The 4,858-nt window shown below is 43.1% G+C and overlaps 1 long non-coding RNA gene across 1 annotated transcript in view; it reads left to right on the forward strand.

The window, feature by feature from the left end:
- The first annotated feature begins 1,058 nt into the window (after nucleotides 1-1,058).
- The window catches only part of LOC125303605, a 16,148-nt gene continuing 12,348 nt past the window's right edge, over nucleotides 1,059-4,858 (forward strand). The window contains exon 1 of the long non-coding RNA XR_007195065.1: nucleotides 1,059-1,124. This is a non-coding gene — a long non-coding RNA (uncharacterized LOC125303605). The remainder of the gene's footprint in view (nucleotides 1,125-4,858) is intronic.

A 4,858-nucleotide genomic window follows, 5' to 3' on the forward strand; every position in this document is an offset into this window, starting at 1 on the left:
TTTTCCAAATCTGGGCTTTTCATGAACCCCACCACCAGTGCCCCCCTCCCCACTTAGGTACCCAAAAGAGTGGGACAGCATTTTGTCCAGGTGAGTGCAGCCGAGGGAAAAGAGTGCTAAGGCTATTATTTGTGTGTGTCTGTGTGTGTGTGTGTTTGTGTGTGTGTGTGTGTGTGTGTGGGGTTGGGGGTTATAGGCTATGACTGTCATCATATCTGATTTTTTTCAGTGACTGATTTTGTATACAATGGCTTCATTTTCTTTGTGGTTAATGGGGCCTAAATACCACTTATGCTGGTGAATTAACAGTAATCAGTGTGTTGAGGTTTAAAATAGGACTCTTTGATCTTGTGAGCAGCCAGTCTCAAACCTCTGATGGCATCCCTTTGACTGGCGTGAGGATAAGATGAAGTAACATGAGCATAGGCTACTCCTTTTCTGCAAATGTCCAGGGTCGCAGGAGACAGCATGGATGACAGGGGGCTTCAGATCACTTCAGTACAGGCATGTATGCACACAAATGACACCATTGTCTGACCAAGGAAGACTTTGATCACGGCCATGTTTTGTAGCTAGTTTTACCAATGATGGGTCAAAACATTAGCAGGCTATCTGTGAATCAGTCAATCACAAGCATGAAGCCATTTTTATGTTGGTCATTGTTGGTTTGCCAGCTGTGTAAAATTAAAACATATTGCACCTGGTAAACCTGAAGCTAAACCACAAACGTTTTCATACAGACTAGGTCTCTAGGCAGGGCTACTACTATAGGCTATTGACTAGCCTACTGAAAATTCCTGAAAATTAAACGTCAGATTATGGCTATTAGGTTATAGGCAGCCTGCGTAGAAAAGTGTACTTTACATCCTCAGTAACACACATATCGTAAAAACCAAGTGCCTGACATTAAACACGTACCTGTCCAAAGATGTCAAAGTCTGCGCCATGATTAGCCATGGTGGTATTTTAGCTGACTAAACTGAACCTGCATCTTTGACGCATCAGCCCATGGACCACTTGGTTCTGAAGAAGCTGCATCAATTAACCTCAGCTGTCACCTGCCATGTCTGTTAGAGAATGTAATGCAGATATTGACGTGTGCTTCATCGAATACTCTGTGGGAGGTAAGTTAAACCAATCCAAGCTTGGGCTAATAGACCAGTAGATATAAGTGAAGACCATAGGTAGGTTAGCCGTCCTAGCTAGCCAAGTGATGCAAAAGCTGCATCTTTTTATTGCTAAAAATGATTCATGGCTCATCTATGTTTGTGTTTGAATTCATACTGATACTTCGGTTGATTGCAATTTGGATAGCTGCCCAAATAAAAATCACAAACCTTGATCATTCTGGATTATTATGAAATAGGTCTACTACTGAGCCTAAACTAGCTTGTTTTGCTTAAAATTCGGCTTACAAAGATGCTAACATGCAATCTTCATGTAGAGTTAAATAGCCTAAATAATGTAAATCCATGAATTACCCATTCCTTATTTAAAAAAAATACAATACAATGAGTTTTTTTTCTTTACCATGTTAAGGATACAGCTACAGCTGACCTCCTCACAGTAAGACTGCAGCAAAACTCCTCTACCATGGTCCCATCTGTACAGCAACTCCATGAATATGCATGGGCAAGATATGATGTAGCCTAGCCCATTAATAATCTTGTCATCTGAGTTTAACGTTTATAGTTATTCCACGACCCACCCCAACCGCCCCATTTCTTATTTCGCCCTAAGATCCCTTCCCCCCCAGCCCCTCCCCATTGTAACGCACGCACCACTTATGCCAGGGAAAGAAGTCTTCAGGTCTGCACAGAGGGGTTAGTAAAAATGCAGCACTAGCCAAAATGAGAGAAAGAAGACGAGGGGAAACAGGGCCCCCGTTCACCTCATTCTTCTCCCCCTTTTATTAGGATTAAACGCTCTGAGATCTGCCAGGAGACCGTTTAGATCCATGTGAAATAAAGGCCTGGTTTCTGTGTCAAGAGGCCTAGAGAGACGCCAGTGCGTAGGGGCGTCAGGGTATGCAAGCTGACCTTGAATAGTGAGCAACTATCGGAGGGGGTGGGCAAGGGGTGGGGGCTTGGACGACTGGCTGACGCAAGGTAGCATTTGCAATTGGGGGGTTTTGGTTTCAGGCCCTCCAGTCATCAATCATGCTGGGCCTATTCTGCTCTTTGACAGCTTACTACAAGGCCTGACATTTAACACTCTGGACCCAGGACCAGACTTTGCCAAGGCCCAGGGACTTCAGGCACAAAAGAAAATTGAATAGAATGACACTTTTTTCCCTCCCTTTCTCTAAGTGGTACAGGCTGAGGCAAAGCAGATACAAATTAATAATTCCCATCTGCAATAGTTAAATTCCCACTAAATGGCTCAGCTTATCCTGCTCTTCCCCTCGTTTTTTTACCCGCCCGCACACAAAAGAGGGAAAAGAATAAGTCAAGAGGCCTCTAGGCCTATTTAAATACATGAAAGTGCCTTGGATGGGGGTGTGCATCGATGGCTGGCAAGGCGGATGGACTCGATGAACTCCTTGTGAGAGAATGTACAGAATTTATTGACAGTGCTTAAGGGGCAGTAATTAGAATATCTGCCCTGGTCTGTCCTATGGTACTACAGCTAGTTGTTTTATTGGGGTTTAGCACACAGGATTTTGCATGATACATTTTTGCTGACTAAAAATAAGTGAGCTTGTGATAATGTGTGTGTGAACTGTCTGGAGGCCTTTTTGTGTGCGTTGAACCCAGAGGCCATTTGTAGGGTTTGCGGGTATCCCATGGTGATAATGTGTGGAGCAAATAACACTTGTGTGTAGTGAAATCAGTGCTTCTTGACGCAACCCTCTAAGACAGACATGGCAGATGTTGTTACATCCAATAGTGTAATGTTGTTTTTAATCACTTCTTGGTTTTACTCTCTGGCAAATAATGCTCTTTTGCTAATGCCCGTGTGACCTCCAATCATGGAAGACGGGTGGATTTTTCACTTTGCAGTCTGCTCTGCAAAAAAGCCTACTGCTTTTTGGTTTTAGTAAGCAGTGGTAGGGTGCTAGACATAGTGTTCCCTTCAGTGGTAACTGGTATATACATGCATTTGATAGGACATAATGTAATCCAACCAAATTTTTTGTCTGTTTAGTTTATTACAGTGTAAGCCAATTTTTAATGCCTCGTTGCAAATGAAAATGAGCTTATGAGGACACAAACACTGTTGGTCCCATCGCATTTCTAGGTCAGTAGGTCACTTTAAATAGATTAATGCACTGAGAAAAAAAGACTAGTCAAATCAAGTCACATTTTCATTGCCTGTGTGAAGAGAGTGCCAGTGTGAAATCATTTGGGATTCATGTCAAAGAGTGCTTGCTCTGTGTTAAATGCTATCTGTCAATTTGATAGAAAGAAATTTAGCTGCCATCTTGGTAAATTCCCGTGCAACTGTGTTGCAATTTTTGCATCTCTCCTGTGGCTCAGATAAGGTGTGTGTGTGTGTGTGTGTGTGTGTGTGTGTGTGTAATAGTGTCCGCCATGTTTGCACAGAGCCACTCATGGATGTAAAATCCTCCCATCTGTGATCGCTGGTGCAGTCACACGTCTCATATGACAAGATGTGGAAAGGACAGTTGTGTCATTATCATACGATGAGAAAAAAAGGTTAAAACATAATGGTGAAGCAAGCTCTCCAAGTTCATCCCATCAGCAGATCTTTAACATAACTCTTAAGTGTCTCTAATGGGCATACTGGTGAACGCTTGTTTGCCTCTCCTGGAGTTAGTCTGTTTTGATAACATCAGTGGTCTGACAGTGAATTCAATTCACACTTGCATGTTCAGACATTTGATGGCTTCTTTTTGGATCGCAATCGGCTGCACAGATAGACATTTCCTCCTTTTTTTTTGCACGTTCCGCTGACCGAATGCTATACTAATGCAGCCAGCCACGACATCTTAACTGTGAGACTGGCTGCCATTGTTCTGACTCCGCCATTGTATGCTCTTTGGGATTCCCGAGCCCAGCCTGAGAGTTTCCAAGGGACCTCTCCTGTAGTACAGCCTGTTCAGAGCCTCTCATGGTGTGCAACATGTAGAACTTTTGGACGAGGAAACCTGCATAAGGTATATAAAATATAGGCCTAATAATCCCATGCCTGTATGATGGCGTAAACCAAATTAACTAACTAAACATCTGTGTTGTGCATGTAGAGGTATTTTTCTGAAGAAATATTTAATCATGGGATTTTAAAATATTAAATCATTATGAGTTTAAATGGACTATGATTATGATTTAAAATCTATTTTACGTGTTTTTTTTTATTGCAATTTATGTTTGCAGTGCTCTTTGACATGCATGTCTGTAATGCTCTCAAACAGAAGAAACACTGTCTGTTTTCAAATTTTGTAAGGTCCCCTAGGTGGTGCCACAGAGAGCCATCAATAAATCTCTCTGTCTGCTGAGCATGCGTGCATAGATACACACACACACACACACACACACACACACACTACAGACACAGGCAGACACAGGGAAAGAAAAGCAAGCGTGTTTGGGTCTAGTCCAGCTGGCTGATTGTGACGTCACCCCCTGCAAGCCCTATTTTCCAGGAAAGATTCATCAGATCATGGGCATCCCTGAGCTTCTCTGTGCACATTCTACAAGCGGCACCATATGGCAGCGTCCTAAACCAGCGCACAGAGGAGCTTAATGATAGAGCGGATGTAATGTGCATAGGCAGGGGGGTGGTAGAGGGTTGATGGGAGTGTGTGTGTGTGTGTGTGTGTGGGGGGGGTGGAGAGAAAAAGAAAAACACTCATCACATCTTTAGGCTGGGACGGCAGTGTGAGGTCAGTTGAGAA

Source organism: Alosa alosa, chromosome 11 (genome assembly GCF_017589495.1).
Source record: "Alosa alosa isolate M-15738 ecotype Scorff River chromosome 11, AALO_Geno_1.1, whole genome shotgun sequence".
Lineage (NCBI taxonomy): Eukaryota > Metazoa > Chordata > Actinopteri > Clupeiformes > Clupeidae > Alosa > Alosa alosa.